Genomic DNA, 17,758 nt, shown 5'->3' on the forward strand with positions numbered 1-17,758 from the left:
TGCTATTTTAATTGTATCTCTGAGCGGCATTTTGCATATTTCTTATTTTCTAACTCTCACTTTGATGTATTTATTCTGTTTAATCCTTTCATTGAGATTTTTTTAATGGAGGTGTAATTAACATACAATGAGCTGCACAGTTCTTAGATATTCATTTGATGAGTTTAGACAATGTATATAATCATTATTTATTTATTTATTTATTTATTTTTCAACGTTTACTTATTTTTTTTGGGACAGAGAGAGACAGAGCATGAACGGGGGAGGGGCAGAGAGAGAGGGAGACACAGAATCTGAACGGGGGAGGGGCAGAGAGAGAGGGAGACACAGAATCGGAAACAGGCTCCAGGCTCTGAGCCATCAGCCCAGAGCCCGACGCGGGGCTCGAACTCACGGACCGCGAGATCGTGACCTGGCTGAAGTCGGACGCTTAACCGACTGCGCCACCCAGGCGCCATTCATTTAACAACCACCCATAACAAAATAGAAAACATCACAATTACTGCAAAAAGTTTCTTGGTCTCTTTCCAGTTACTTTTGTTTAACTTCTCAGTTACTTCATTGTTAATTTCAAGAAGTTATATTGAGTTGTTTTTAAAATCTGCCTGGTCATGTTTGATAGTCTGTTGCTCCTTATTTAAAATTTTTTTTTTAACATTTATTTATTTTCAAGAGACAGAGTGTGAGTGGGGGAGGGGCAGAGAGGGAGGGAGACACAGAATCTGAAGCAGGGTCCAGGCTCTGAGCTGTCAGTGCAGAGCCTGACATGGGGCTCTAACCCACCGATAGTGAGATCATGACCTGAGCTGAAGTCGGACACTCAGCCGACTGAGCCACCCAGGCACCCCATGTTGCTCCTTATTTTATAAATTCCTTTTCTAATTCTCTAACGTACTAAAATAGCTATTTTATAATTCTCTATCTGATAATTCAAATATCTAAAGTCTTTTATTATTGTCACTATTATTCCTAGCTGATTTTCACAAATGGTGGCTTTTTTACCCTGAATTTTGTGACTTTTATTGTGAACTATACTTATTGGAACACATTTTATGAGAGGCTTATGAGGTCTAACTTGGAGGAACTTCACCAACATACTCCCTACCCCCCAGAACATTTTGTGTTTGTTGTTTTATAATATTTTCTCAAACTCTTATTTTTCTCCTTTGAATGTATGTTTCAGTTTTTTAAATTATTATTTGGTAAGAGAGATGTCAGTAGTATATAAGTTTTTGAAGGTAAGAATTATTTTTTAGGGGTGACCAGTAGCTCAGTCATTTAAGTGTCCTACTTCAGCTCAGGTCATGATCTCATGATTTGTGAGTTTGAGCCCCGTGTTGGGCTCTGTGCTGACAGCTCTGAGCCTGGAGCCTGCTTCAAATTCTGTGTCTCCCTTTCTCTCTGCCCCTCCCCCATTTGTACTCTGTCTGTCTCTCTCTCTCTCCTAAATAAATAAACAAATATTAAAAATTTTTAAGAAAGGAATTACTTTTAAAATGATATTCCCTCTCTTTTGGTGATTCCTTTTCAAATGTATAATGTAATTTTCATGTGATTTTTTTCATGTCCCTTTACTCAGTTCTTTATTTTGGTCTGGGGGTCATAGCTGCCCCCAGTTTTCAGCTTCTAAGATGTTGGTTCAGCTTAGAGGAAGGTCTCAGAAATTACAGGCTTTCTGTCTTGTGATCTGGTGACTACGATCATGGTGTCTTCCTCACTGGATTCATCTCAGTGATTTCCCTCGGCTAGGGGTTAGGGTCAGCGACAATAAAATGAGATGTCGGCATTGTTTTTCCTTAAATGTCTCCTCCCCTGAGTACCGTATTGTTCATCTGCTTCTCCCAAACATTTTTATATCATTTTATTTTTTTATTAAAAATTTTTATTTTAATTCCAGTTAGTTAATATACAGTGTTAGTTTTAGGTGTATAATGTAGTGATTCAACAATTCCATACACCATCCAGAGCTCATCATGACAATTGCACTCCTTAATCCCCATCACCTATATTACCCTTCCCCTAACCCCCTCCCCTCTGGTAACCGTCAGTTTGTTCTCCATAGTTAATAGTTTGTTTCTCAATTTCTCTCTCTCTTTTTTCCCCGTGCTTGTTTGTTTTGTTTCTTTAAAAAAAAAAAACATTTTTTAATGTTTTTTTATATTTGAGAGAGACAGAGTGCAAGCAGGGGAAGGGCAGAGAGAAAGGGAGACAGAATCTGACGCAGGCTGCAGGCTCTGAGCTGTCAGCACAGAGCCTGACGCAGGGCTTGAATTTACTAGCCATGAGATTATGATCTGAGCTGAAGTTGGACGCTTAACCACCTGAGCTGAGCCACCCAGGTGCCCCTTGTTTTCTTAATTCCACTGAGTGAAATCATATGGTATTTGTCTTTGTGTGACTGACTTATTTTGCTTAGCATTATACTCTCTAGTTCCATCCATGTCATTGCACATGGTAAGATTTTGTTCTTTTTTATGGCTGAATAATATTCCATTATGTATATATACCACATCTTCTTTATCCATTTCATCAGTACATTTTCATCATGAACTTTTTGAGGAACTCATGCTATTTTTACAGAATAGCTGCACTAGTTTGCATTCCCATCAACAGTTCAAAAGTGTTCCTTTTTCTCCATATATTTGCTAACACTCTTGTGTGTGTGTGCTTTTGATTAGCCATTCTGACAGGTGTGAGGTGATATCTTTTGATTTGCATTTCCCTGATGGTGATGATGAACATCCTTACATGTGTCTGTTGGCCATGTAGATACCTGCTTTGAGGAAATGTCTGTTCAAGTCTTCTGTCCATTTTTAATTGGATTATTTGGTTTTTGGGTGTTGAGTGTTATAAGTTATTTATGTATTTTTGATACTAAACCTTTATCAGATGTGTCATTTGCAAATATCTTCTCCCATTCCATAGGTTGTCTTTAGTTTTGTTGTTTCCTTTTTTTTTTCAACTTTTTTTTTTTTTTTTTATTTTTGGGACAGAGAGAGACAGAGCATGAACAGGGGAGGGGCAGAGAGAGAGGGAGACACAGAATCGGAAACAGGCTCCAGGCTCTGAGCCATCAGCCCAGAGCCCGACGCGGGGCTCGAACTCACGGACTGCGAGATCGTGACCTGGCTGAAGTCGGACGCTTTTAACCGACTGCGCCACCCAGGCGCCCCTGTTGTTTCCTTTTCTGTGCAGATGCTTTTTATCTTGATGTGACCCCAATAGTTTATTTTTGCTTTTGTTTTCTTCAAGTTCCCCAAACATTTTGGACCAGTAGTTGGTTACCTAGCCTTTCCTGTATAATTACTTTTAAGGGTCTTATTGAGGAACTGAGGAGCTAGTTATGCCAGCTCCTAGAATTCTCCTTCATCTTGGTCTGGGTTTCTCATTATTTGGCATGTATGCTTCATTGTTTACAGTTGTTTTCTTATTCCCAGAGTTAAAAATTTTTTGTTGTTGTGGGGCACCAGGGTGGCTCAGTCAGTTCAGTGTCCAACTTTGGTTCAGGTCATGCTCTCACGGTTTGTGGGTTCAAGCCCCGCATTGAGCTCTGTACTGACAGCTCAGAGCTCCAAGCTGGAACCTGCTTCAAATTCTGTGTCTCCCTCTCTCTATGCCCCTCCCCTGCTCACACTCTGTCTCTTTCTGTCTCTCAAAAATAAACGTTAAAAAAATATTAAAAATTTTGTTGTTGTTGTTGTTTTCTGGAGTTAAAGAGATTATGAGTAAAAATGTCCTTCCTTACTCTGCCAGCTTTACATGGAAATCCCCTTACAATGTTTACTAGCTTAACAGTTTATCAAAATTGAGTAACCAGCTTGGGAAGAAGAATTGTGGGAAAAGCCAAACGATTAAAATATGTTGGATTACTTCAGTATCTGTTTTACCTCTTTCCTGGAGTCACCTCCTTTTCACTAACACAAAATAACGACACTTGGACCATTACTCTTCCAGTCTGGCCAAGTCGTATTATCATGGTTTGCTTTGGTATGTATTTCTGTGGCAGAGATGGCAAAAGCTAAACCAAAATTCCTGCCTGAGCTTCCATACTGTTGGGTTGTCGCTGTAAAGCAGCTCCATATTCGAGAGTTACATGTCCCCATCTTCTGCATCTAGGAAGGCCATGTACTAGTTCTCACCAATGGAATACAAACAAAAATAATGATGTCACCTTAAGGCCAAGGATGTTAAAAAGAGGTGCGGCTTTTCTGCCTTCTATTTTTCCACCTTCCAGAGCAGAACAGATGGTTTCAAGGCTCTAGAGGAATAACAAATGCATAAGATGTTTCATGAACTTGGGTCTTTCACCAAGTGGAGAAAAGCAGCTTATCTACTAGGAACCCCTACATTGGATTTGCTATTTAAGTGAGAAATGCACTTTTATTTTGTAAGGGTGCTGAATTTTTGGAATTGGTTTGCTATAATAATGCTGTGTGCCTTACCCTAACTTGCATAATCTAGATATTTATTTTGAGAGACCTATTCCCTTTTTTTTGGTGGTCAGAAACAGGACATCAGGTTAGATGTTCCATGCTATCAAGCATACCAAGACCTTCCATCATCTTTAATGCTCATCCAATTTTGAGTACTTAATGAAGTTGCCTTTTGACACATGGCTTTATATAATGACATATATCTCTTTAAGGTTTTATTTTGTTTTATTGTTTAGCATATCGCTTGGGAGATGTTTTTCTAATATAGTAATTAAGAAAGTACATTCTTAGGAAGTCCACAGCATTAAAAACATTTTTTAAATTATTTTTTTATTTTAGAGAGGTGAGGGGGGGAGAGGAGCAGAGGGTGAGAGAGAATCTTAAGCAGGTTCCATGCTCAGTGCAGAGCCTGATGCAGTGCTTGATCCCACAACCCTAGGGTCATGACCTGAGCTGAAATCAAGATTCGAACCCTCAACCCGCTGAGCCACTCAGGTGCCCCAGTCTACAACATTTTATGGAAGGGCAGAAGTGCATCTTATCTCCCTCCTGAGACATTTTATAAAATGCTTTTTTAAAATCCCAGAAATTTTACATATTTTACATCTCCTGTATTTTTCTATACCAAGAGTTATTGTTATTTAATTTCTTCCTGAGACTTGATACATGGTCTAGTACTATGATTTTGAACCCTGTAATATTCACTTCTAAGGGTTTTGGTGAAATCTGATGTCCTTCTCACTTTCTTTCTAGTTCTGAAGTGAGAACACAGTGGATGCCTGGCAGAGATTTCCTCTATCCATGCAACAGTCACTTATCGTGATAATTTTAGGTGAATAGTCTAACTATTGTCAGTTGTGAACTCTTGCTATAATTGGATATAAACATAGGGTTTCATTGAGGTGATTAGATTCCAGGCTTACAAGTTAGTGCAAGCAGGAAGGAAGAGGAGTTGGAAATCTTACTAGCTGTTTTGAGGTGGGAGGGCTGCTGGACTCTGTTTCTCTGACATTCAGAACTCTTCCTACAGTCACTGTTCACGGCAGGCTGAGTGTCTGGGAAGATGAACAGGAGAATGGATTGGGTGACAGCAGCCAGGAATTTTCTTATATGCCTTTATGCAGTGACTGAGTAGGCATGAGTTACTGTTCCTGGCACTGAGACTTAGCAGGTGCAATAAGACGAAAGGGGGAAATTTGTCCTGTGAATGACAGAGGGCACTGACAGCTTGGCACAAACAGACTTAGAAGACTAGTGTTTCTGCTGTGTGCGCTGCCAGTTCGTCTAGTCCTGATGAGTCTCCCTGGAGTGGCTAACATGACCCACGTGCTCCCTAGAGCTGGTACAGAGGAAGTTCATGTTCTATTCTGCCTCCTTCAGGATTATGAAGGGGCCACCCATTCTTCCCTTTTAAAGTTTCAAGTGTTTAATTCGTGAATCTCTCATCTTAAAGCATTTCCTACCGGATTGACAAAGCATAGGGGTTAATTAAAGCTGCAGAAAGAGGCAGGCTGTTTGGTTCTTCCTTACATCGGGCTGGGAGGCTACAGTCTGGCCAGTTTGAGCACAAACTTGGAGAGCCTCCCAGCTGGAATGGAATCAAAAACTTCTGTGCCCTCAGGTTTGTTTACTTTTGGCATTATCCAATGTTTTCTGGCCTCTGATCTTAGGCAGGAGGCTCTGAATGGCCCTGACCCAGCGTCCAGTTTAGCACTGGGAAGAATTAATGCAAGTGAGATCAGCAACATCCGGGTTTTTTTTTTAAACCCTGAAACACACAGGGGGTGAGGGCTGGGCCAGCTGTCTGAGATATCCCCTGAAACCCCCAGTGCAGCTGGATTTTCCCCTCCCTTGTGCCAAGCAGGCCTATCATTATTAGATCACACTGCTCTTGGGCCATGTGACAAGCATACTATGGGGCAAATAATACAGTAAAGAAGAATGGAAAAGGAACTGCATTTTGTTTTCTTTCATTCTCTTTGCAGAAAGCCTGCAAGTGTTATGCTAAAATCTGCCTATTGATTTTGGTATAAATAGTCCTCTTTTTCTAATCCAGATGCAGCCGTGTGCCCCTCTGTTCAGGGTTGGTGATTCTCTGTTGTGTCTTGGGAGTAATAAGAAGATTCCATTGGAAAGAATGCAGGCAAATCAGCCCAGCTGAGATTACATAAAAGGAGATGGAAAATTGGAGAAAGTATGTAATAAACCTCAATATCTAGTTGAGTGTGATTTTTAACAAAAGGCTCTTGCATTTAGCTCAATGACTTAAGATCTTTAGATAGTAGCTAAATACATTTTTTCAAACTTTTCCAGCCCTGAGCAGGAGCCATTTCAGTAGGCAAGGTAATTCTACTGGAAAGGCATAAGCCGCTAAAATCAGAGGCTTAGGGGTAGATTTTAGCTCCTTGGTGATTTGTATTTAGAACTTCAGAGCCTTGGGCCCTGCTAATGAGCAGCTAGGCATCTTATGGGGAAGTTATATTTCCCAGATCTAGGAGAGAGTCCTCTTGCCTTGAAAGATCTGGTGAATCTTGGATTTATCCATATATTTTTACTATTCCATAGCTCCACTATTCTTGGACTCCTATGCATGCCCCCCTCCCCTTATTAATTTATCTTAGCTTCTGCTTTACTTCTCCAGTGCTACCCATAGCTCTTTCCCTCCTGCCCTTAGATTTTGGCCTTGTAGAGGAGCGTTTCCTAAGCGTGTTCTCATCGGATCTATGAGATACTGCACAATCAAAGGCTTTATGGTCAATTTAGATTGAGAAATAATGCATACTTCACAACTCTTTTGGAAATTTGTAATGCAGTTTTTAAAAGTCACTGAAGGAAAGTTATTTTCATTTGTTGATGTGGATATATGTATATTTATTTAATACCAAAGTGTCTACTAGCTTTAGTTTTAGAATTACTAGTTTTAGAATTTGCTTTGGGCATTAACACTGTAATGCCCACAGGCTGAACAATCTGTCTAGACCAGTAGACATACAGGTTACTGAGAAATGGCCATGGATCATCAAACCCTCTGAAAAGGCTTACTTTGAAGACAAAGGATGAGCATCGACTAATTATATAAGTACAAATGAAAGGAATCAAATGTTTAGTAAAGCACAGACTGCCTAAAATAAGGTGAATTGGCTGCTGTCCATTGAGGAGATGATGAAACAGGGATATTCATGATCTTGATAAAAATGGATCCCTGACAGAGCCCTTAAAAAGGAACTACTCAGAGGGGCACCTGCGTGGCTTGGTTGATAAAGCATCTGCAGGGTGTGGAGCCTGCTTGGGATTCTGTCTCTCTCCCTTTCTCTCTGCCTCCACCCCCTGCTTGTTTTTTTTTTTTTCTCTCTCTCTCTCTCAAAATAAATAAATAAACTTAATAAAGGAACTACTCAGTGAATTCTACATGCTTCATGGAATACATAGATACAAAACCTATGTAGCACAAGAGACAACATGGGGAAGAAGAGGCACATACTGGATAGAGAATCAACAGACATGGGAATTGGTCTCACTGCTCCTACTAATTAGATATGTGAGCTGGGACCAACCATTTCATTTCCCCAAGCCTTATTTGTCAAATAAGATGATTAGACAGGATGCAAGTCCATTTCTAGTTCTAAAAGTCATAGTATATATAATGACTTTTCAAGTTGGTCTGTATGTGAGCACAGTGGAAATCAAACTGATGCATACTTGCCCCAGCTCCCTAGGCTTCTATTCCCTTTTATTTTGGGGAGATGTTATGCGTTTGAACCATATGTGTTGCACTAATTGGTAAGAGTATTCCATTCTGAGTCAGTAACCACAAGTTTGGGAAAGAAGAGAGTGCCTGAGACAGGAATGTTGCAAGTATCTTGCAAATTTTGGTTACCTTTATTGAGAAGAACTCCTTCTGCAGTCTGAAAGGAGACATTTTTTTAAAAAATGCGTTTAGCAGATATTTAATTAATAAATACCTATTATGTACCAGGCTCTGTTTTAGACACTTGGGGCAGTGTGTGTGTGTGTGTGTGTGTGTGTGTGTGTGTGTGTGTGTGCGCGCGCGCGCGCGCGCACACACACGCAAGATAAAAGACAAAATTCCCTACTTTCAAAGAGCTTATATCTTAGTGGAGGGAGAAAGGTAATAAACAATATGCCCAATAACTAACTAAAGTATATAGCAAAAAGTAAATTATATACTATGTTTTAAAATGCTAAATTCTTTGGACAAGGGTAAGGGGGAATGGAGGGTTGTAATTAGAAATAGGGTAGTGTGATAGAGAACCCAGAAATGGACCCACAAACGTATTGCCAACTAATCTTTGACAAAGCAGGAAAGAATATCCAATGGAATAAAGACAGTCTCTTCAGCAAGTGGTGCTGGGAAAACTGGACACGCAGAAGAATGAACCTGGACCACTTTCTTACACCATACACAAAAAGAAACTCAAAATGGATGAAAGACCTAATGTTAGACAGGAAGCCATCAAAATCCTGGAGGAGAAAAAAGGCAAAAATCTCTTTGGTCTTGGCCGCAGCAACTTCTTACTTGAAATGTCTCCAGAAGCAAAGAAACAAAAGCAAAAATGAACTACTGGGACCTCATCAAGATAAAAAGCTTCTGCAAAGCGAAGGAAACAATCAGCAACACTAAAAGGCAACCAACAGAATGGGAGAAGCTATTTACAAATGACATATCAGATAAAGGGTTAGTATCCAAAATCTATAACGAACTGATCAAACTCAACACCCAAAAAACAAATAATCCAGTGAAGAAATGGGCAAAAGACATGAATAGACACTTCTCCAAAGAAGACATCCAGATGGCCAACCGACACATGAAAAAATGCTCCACATCACTCATCATCTGGGAAATACAAATCAAAACCACAATGAGATACCACCTGACACCTGTCAGAATGGCTAACATTAACAACTCAGGCAACAACAGATGTTGGCGAGGATGCGGAGAAAGAGGATCTCTTTTGCATTGTTGGTGGCAATGCAAGCTGGTGCAGCCACTCTGGAAAACAGTATGGAGGTTCCTCAAAAAACTAAAAACAACTGGGGCGCCTGGGTGGCGCAGTCGGTTAAGCGTCCGACTTCAGCCAGGTCACGATCTCGCGGTCGGTGAGTTCGAGCCCCGCGTTGGGCTCTGGGCTGATGGCTCAGAGCCTGGAGCCTGTTTCCGATTCTGTGTCTCCCTCTCTCTCTGCCCCTCCCCCGTTCATGCTCTGTCTCTCTCTGTCCCAAAAATAAATAAACGTTGAAAAAACTTCTTTAAAAAAAAAAAAAAAACAAAAAACTAAAAACAACTACCCTACAACCCAGCAATTGCACTACTAGGTATTTATCCAAGGGATACAGGTGTGCTGTTTTGAAGGGACACATGCACCCCCATGTTTATAGCAGCACTATCAACAATAGCCAAAGTATGGAAAGAGCCAAATGTCCATCGATGGATGAATGGATAAAGAAGATGTGGTATATATACACAATGGAGTATTACTTGGCAATTAAAAAGAATGAAATCTTGCCATTTGCAACTACGTGGATAGAACTAGAGGATATTATGCGAAGTGAAATTAGTCACAGAAGGACAAAAATCATATGACTTCACTCCTATGAGGAATATAAGAGACAAAACAGATGAACATAAGGGAAGGGAAACAAAAATAATATAAAAACAGGGAGGGGGCAAAACAGAAGAGACTCATAAATATGGAGAATAAACTGAGGGTTACTGGAGGGGTTATGGGAGGGGGGATGGACTAAATGGGTAAGGGCACTAAGGAATCTACTCCTGAAATCTTTGTTGCACCATATGCTAACTAATTTGGATGTAAATTAAAAAAAATAAAAAATGAAACAAGTTTAAAAAAAAGGAATAGGGTAGTATGGGTAATTCTCATTGAGAAAGGGATATTTGAGCTTAGACCTGAAAGTGAAGGAAGGATGCTGACAGCAGAAACAGTGCAGAGGCAAGAGTGTGCCTAACAGGTTCTAGGAATAGCAAAGCAGCCTGTAAAGCTAGAAAGGTGTGAGCAGGCGGGTATGTTGCAAAGGAGGAATCTAGGATGCTTTGGCTGGCTGGAAAAAATAACCATTGAGCCTACCTACTAGGGCAGTGTCAATACCCAACAGCAGCATAGCCTGGCCTCAGACTTCTCTCCTTGTAGGAAGCCTTGTAGGATTCTCAGGAATGGCATTCCCTGCCTGGCCTGAGTTACCGAGTTAGCGGAATATCCATCCTCTCCCCAGCAATAAAGCATCCAGCCTTTGCATCTGTTAACAGTCTCCCCTGTAATTTATGCATTGTGTGGTTAGTTTAAATGCTGACTCTATCATTATCTGAGTTTATTACCATTGCCATTTGCGTATGTTTGATGGGGGGGGCGGGGAGGCAGGAAACCTCTGGACAGATTCCAAGTTGGATGTCTGCATCTCTCTTTGCTCTTCTCCCCCAGTCCTCTGTCTTCCCCAGGGCCTGGGCCGTGGCCAGCTGTACATTATGCTATGAAATAGGTAAGTGTTCTTAGTAGCCTTGTTGCTCTCTTCTGTATCTGCTTCCTTTCTTATCCCTACCATGCCTCTCCCAACATTCCTGACTTCTGAGAACCCAGTGAGATCTAGTGTATCTGCCTCTCTCTCCATCCCCATGAACCATCAGCACTGACTGTCAACCAGGACCTGATAAATTTGCTCACATTAACATAAGCCTGGTGATTACCTCTTGTGGGGTAGGGTTCTGCTTTTTGACAGGGAATAAAAAATTTACTCTTGCATTTTGCCATTTCATGTGTTGAGTTAGAATGAGGAGGGCATGGGGGTGATGGGGAAGCTTCTCAGCATCCTGGAACCCTGAAAATTATTACCAAATGGTAGGCAGCCACCTACCATTCAGAGAATCAACCTTGGCCCCTGCTGCCCACTTACCTACAGCTCGGCTCTACCTGCTTTCCATAAATCACCTTTCTCCAGGATTTCACTGCCTTTTTTTTTCTTGTTTTGGCTAGGAATCCTTCTGTAGATAGTAAGATATATAGTGAAATGTTTGTGAGAGTCTCTGAATTACTCTTCCTCTTGAGAGTTGGGAAGCGGTTCAAGCCATAAGGGAGGGGTGGAAGGGATTGTTGCGCAATGGCCAGCAACTTGGTTTATTTCACAAGATTATGTTTTCTGTGTTGCTTGCAGTGTGAAATACTGTGCACAGGTGCCCCCATTTGATTCAATTTCAACCCTCATCATGATTGATAGTCCCACCTGATCACCGCCAGATCACTTTGCTGTTCGCCCTTGTCTGCTGGGCTGCAGTCTATGAGCAGGGAGCCAGAGCCAGACATTTTAAGGGCTCAGAATGAACAAGCATGTCTGTCTCTCCCTTCTCTCCAAATGTTCACCCATCTAGATTTTTTATTCAATCAACAAAAGTCTGATCCATATTTCTTTGAAAAGAAGCACTGCCAGAGCACGGAGAGTGGTATTAAACTGAATGGAGGAGTTACAGATAATAGAGATGCAAAACCTTGGAAGAGCTAAAATGAGTGAGAGGCATTTTATGACCCATTTATGACCTCATGTCTCCATGTTCGTACCATCAACTTCAGAGTCATTGTAAGTTAACACAGCAACCATCAGTTATTGAATATTTATTATGTTGTCACTCTTAGAAGTATTTTATGAGAATAGATTCTTTAAATGGTCTCAACCACCTTAAAAAGTCACTTATTATTTCCACGTCTCAGATGACAAAACTGAGGTGTTTGAAAGGTTTGGTAACTTGCCCCATATATAAGCCAATCAGGGAGGCAGAAGTCTCTATAGACAAATAAAGATAAGTGGTTAAAATGTGTCTGTATAAATAAAGATAGAATTTTAGATAGTAAGACACCTAAGCAAGAATCTAAAGAGCTTCTTTACATAGGAACCTTTCCTGGTGCCTTAAGATAGGATTCTGTCACATACTGACTCCTCAGGAACAGATCTCAAATAAGCCACCTCTGTGTCACCCTTGGCCTGATGCCTCCTCTCTGTTGGGTCTCTTTCTCTGTTTTTTTCTATCCCAATAGTGACATCTGGCTACTCCTGAGAAGGTGCCTATAGGCAAAGGATGCAAAGACTTCTTTGTTAGTGAGTCTAAACACCACCTCCTCCGAGAAACCTTCCTATCACCCAGGCATAGATCTCCTCCCTCTGTGCTTGCAAAGCACATTGTGTCTAATTCAGCTAATAAGACTGTTCCTGTTACTCATACAGTGCTGTGTACAGCCCATCCTTGTGAATGCCAGGCTTTGTGCTAAGACTTTAACATTTACCGACCCATCTAATCCTCCGAATAACCCTGCGAGGTTGGTACTATTGCTAGGATACAGAGGAGGAATTGAGGCACAGAGAGATCAATAACTTGCTAAAGGTCATCTAGCTAGTAAGTGGCAGAGTCAGGATTGAGAGCTAGGCAGTTTGCTGTCAGCACCTGGGCCTTCATCACATTCCCCTTCCATGGTGGGTTGTAACCTATTCCCAAGGCTTTTGTCCTAATTAGGCTGCAGCCTCAAAGGCAGGGAGTGTATCTCGAACATCTCTTTGTCCTCAGCTCTGGGCACACTGCCTGGCACCTAGCAGCATCCGGGAGTTTATTTGCTGAGTGATCAAGTGAAAGAAGAGTGGTTCCTGGAGACGGACTGAGAGGCAGCTGGGGCAAACCACTCACATTTGTCTCTGCTTTAAGGCACTAAATTGCTGCCTGGACCCTTACTTTTAGGACAAAAAAGTGAGAGGGAGGGGAGGTATTGCAGAATAAGCCTTGTTTGACTCAGATCTTCCCTGACACTGTGACTGTGCCTTCCTGCCTCTCTTCTGTTTGCTTCTAAAAACCTACCCTGATTTTCCCCCACTTGGGCTGCACTTACCTCATCGTCCTTTGTCCTGTCAGTTATGTCTCCATGTGGCACCTGTTACATCTTGTCATGACAGTATGTGTCCCTTGCCCCTTCTCTACCACTCTGACAATGAACTCCTTGAGGGAATGACTGTGTCTTCATCATCTTGTGCCCAAGTGTCTGGTGCAGAGCCTGGCCCACCACAGGCCTTCAAGGCATGCTTTCTGAATGAAAGGATGCTTACTTACTGCTAGACCTGGTACAGGCGGGCCAAGAAAGTACAAGAGCGAAGGAATTATTATGCATTTGAAAAAAATACCTAATCTCTCGCCCAAAGAACAGAGAATCATTTACTTGTTTCTCATTGTCTTCCCTCTCTTTCCTTCTAGCTCTCATCATTTGGTAAGCAATGCAGACAAATTCTTTTCTTAGGATTGGTTAAAAGAGGCTGAAACGGTGGTTTGATTGGGTGGGGGTGGGTAGGGAGTTAGAGGAAACATAAAACAATAAAGATGATTTAATTTATACTGATCACAGCAACCAGCTGGCTATGCCATCAATTATTACACCCTCGAAGTTATTAAAGAGCACCTCTGTCATAGGTACCTTATTAGCTAGGGATTTATGGAGCACAGAGCCACAGCAGGAAATATTGATATTTCCCTCACAACATCACCTGTGGTTGTCTGGGTTGTCTGTCTCTCAGCCCTATCTCTTCTCACGTATCCTCATTCTAAGGCCCTATCACCTCAGGCTTGAATCCCAGAATGTTTTGCTCCTAAAGTATGCATGATGAAAACAACGTCCCTGTCTTGTGCTTCAATTCATCTGGTGGGTTTTACACTTGTGCCTATTATATTCCTGCTTTCCAAGCAGAAAGTGTTCTGGGCTCATTCAAATACTTCTAGAGTATTCTGTGTCATAAATCACCTCCTTTGATAGGACCTCTGGTTTCAATCTACTTTTTAAGAGAAAATTCTAGACATCAGATCTCACTATATATGCATGAAGTAGCATGAGTCCCAGAACCTGAGACCTTCATTTCCTTGGCCTATGCTCTGTCTTCCCTCCTTGAAACCCAGAAGCCCCAATGCAAATGAGTCTCAGCCTTCACCTAAGGAAATTTCCAGGTTCCTTACTTGGGTCTCTGTACTTAATATAAATAAATAAGCTGCCTTGACATAAAAGGCATATTTCTTTTTAACACAATTAGGTGCTTTTCTCATCACTAGAAGCAATTTATTCCTAATTATAACGAATTATTATGTGTGATATTAGAAAAAAAACCCCACAAATAGCATTTTAAAATTCGGAACCTGGGTAGGGAGGAATAACAATATGGAGTCATTCATGTCGATTCAGGTCAGTTGTATAATTTTTCCTTTGAAGATAACATTTTTAAGAACTAAAAGAGTTTCCACATTTTGATCTTTTGAAGTACCAAAGTGACAACACAGGCAGAAAGAGATGACACAAGAAAAGTAGCAATTTAGTTACTTACCCAGAAATGCAGAGTTAGGTGTTATTAATGAGTGGCTAGATCACACTTGACATTTTACAAAGTGACTTACATTCACACCTGTGCATGTGGGTGCGTGCGTGCGTACACACACACACACACACACACACACACATATGTACACACACACACACCACATGTAGAGTAGAAAAAGAGGACAGAACTAGGTCTTCGTCCTGAGAGGCAGAATCAATTGTGAATAGTGCCCGTCTTGGCAGGATGGAATAAGTAATGTAAATGCATGAAATGGAGAGATCAGGAATTAAATCTATGAATGATGAGCGTTAGCTGGGCTACGTTTATATGCATACACGTCAGTCACTCTGTTTACGGCTGCTGAGCTCATGGTGTCTCAAACATCAGCTACGTGAAGTGGGTGGTGGATTTGGCTCTTGATTATTTGTTTATTTTTTTTACCTCCTTTATTGAGGTAGAAATGACAGGTAAAATTTGCATATTTTTAAGGTGTATAACATGATTTTATATATGGTAATCTTCCGTTATCTGCAGGGGATAAATTCCGAGACCCTCAGGGAATGTCAGAAACCAAGGATGGTACCGGACCCTATGTATACTATGTCTTTTTCCTATACATACATATGTATGATGCAGTTTAATTTATAAATGAGGCACAGTAAGAGATGAACAACAATAACTAATAATAAAATAGAACAAATATAACAATATACTGTAATACAAGTTATATGAACATGGTCTCTCTCTTTAATATTGTACTGTACTTACCCTTCTTCTCATGATGATGTGAGATGATGACATGAGGTGAATGACAGACTTCATGATGCAGTGTTAGGCTGCTCTTGACCTGATGATGTCAGAAAGAGGATCAGCTGCTTCTGGACCACCAGTAACTGAAACTGCAGAAAGTGAAGCTATGGATAAGGGGAGAACTACTGTGCATGTCCATTGTGACATGATTCCCACAGTCAAAATAATCAACACATCCATCACCTCACATAGTTTTTTATTTTGTTTTGTTTTGTTTTTTTGGCGAAGAGTACATAAGATATATTCTCTTCGTGGATTTCAAGTATACATACAGTATTAACTATAGTCACTATGCTGTACATTAGGTCCCCAGAGCTTATTCATTTTATAACTAAAAGTTTATACCCGTTAACCAACATGTCTCCATTTCCCCCAGCCCTCAATCACTGGTGACCGCCATTCCACTCTGCCTCTGTGAGTTTGACTTATTCATATTCCACATATAACTGAGGTCATACAGTTCTTATCTTTGTGTGTGGCTTATTAAACTTAGCATAATGTCCTCAGGGTCCACCCATGTTGTCACAAATGGCAGGACTTTCTTTTTAAGAATTCTCTTGCATACACACACACACACACACACACACACATACATACACATACATACATACATACACATACCACATTTTATAATCTATTCATTTATCAACAGATACTTAGGTTGTTTCCATATTTTTGCTATTGGGAATAATACTATAATGAACATAGGGGTGCAGATATCTCTTCCGGATACTGATTTCGTTTCTTTTGTGTGTGTGTGTATGTATGTATGTATGTATGTATATCCAGAAATGGGATTTCTGGGACATATGCAAGTGCTATTTTTTTTTTTGAGGAACACCCATATTATTTTCCAAATGGCTATGCCAGTTTACATTCCCACCAACAGTGTGCAAGGTACTCTTATCTCCACACCCTTACCAACACTAGTTCTCTCTTAACCTTTTGATAATAGCCTTCCTAACGGGTGTGAGATGATAGCTCATGGTGATTTTGATTTTCATTTCCCTGATGATTAGTGATATTTAGCACTTCTTCATATACCAATTGATCATTTATATGTCGTCTTTGGAAAAATGTCAATTCAAGTCCTTTGCCCATTTTAAAATAGGGTTATTTGGTTATTGTTGATTATATTGTTGTTGTTAGCTATTGAGTTGTATCAGTTATTTTTATTTTTTGGCTATTAACCCCTTATCAGATACATGATTTACAAAGAAATTCTCCCATTCATATGTTACCTTTTCATTTTGTTGATTGTTTCCTTTGCTGTATAGGAGCTTTTTCGTTCAGTGTAGTCCCATTTGTTTATTTTTGCATTTGTTGCCTTTGCTTTTGGCTTCATTTCCATACACACAAAAAATCATTGTCAAGGAGCTTTTTCCTGTTTCCGTCCAGGAGTTTTATGGTTTCTGGCATAACAGTTAAGTCTTTAATTTATTTTAAGTTAATACTTGTGTATGGTGTAAGGTAAGGGTCTGTTGTTATTCTTTGGTATGTGGGTACCCAATTTCCCCAACCCCATTTATTGGTAACACTATCCTTTCCCCATTCCGTATTCTTGGCACCCTGGTCACAGATTAGTTGATTATATATGAGTGGGTTTCTGGACTGTCCTGTTCCATGGGTCTGTGCATCTGTTTTCATGCCAGTACCATATTATTTTGATTACTATGGCTTTGTGATATAGTTTGAAATCAGGACATGTGATTCCTCAAGCTTTTGTTGTTCTTAAAATGTTTTAGTATCTGGATTTTTTCAGTTCTACAAATTTTAGGAATTTTTTTTCCTATTTCTGTGAAAAACAGCACTGGAATTTTGATAGGAGTTGCATTAAATCTGTAGATAATTTTGGGTAGTGTGGACATTTTAACAATATTAATTCTTCCAGTCCATGAGCATGAGATATTTTTACATTTATTTGTGTTTTCTTCAGTTTCTTTCATAAATGTATCACAGTGTTCAGTGCACCTATCTTTCATCTCCTTGGTTGAATTATTCTCAAGCATTTTATTCTTTTTGATGCTATCATAAATTGGATTGTTGTCTTAGTTTTCTTTCCAGATAGTTTGTTGTTACTGTATAGAAATGCAACCGATTTCTGTAAGTTGATGCTACATTTTGTAATTTTACTGAATTGATTTATTAGTTTT

General features: G+C 40.2%; 1 long non-coding RNA gene across 1 annotated transcript in view; it reads left to right on the forward strand.

The window, feature by feature from the left end:
• Positions 1-17,758, forward strand: part of LOC124510188 (uncharacterized) — a 274,118-nt gene that overhangs the window by 49,004 nt on the left and 207,356 nt on the right. The gene's annotated exons all lie outside the window — the stretch shown is intronic.

The sequence above is a fragment of the Lynx rufus genome, unplaced genomic scaffold (genome assembly GCF_022079265.1).
Source record: "Lynx rufus isolate CCGP_SWC_20201006 ecotype Redwood Valley unplaced genomic scaffold, mLynRuf1.p SCAF_15, whole genome shotgun sequence".
NCBI lineage: Eukaryota > Metazoa > Chordata > Mammalia > Carnivora > Felidae > Lynx > Lynx rufus.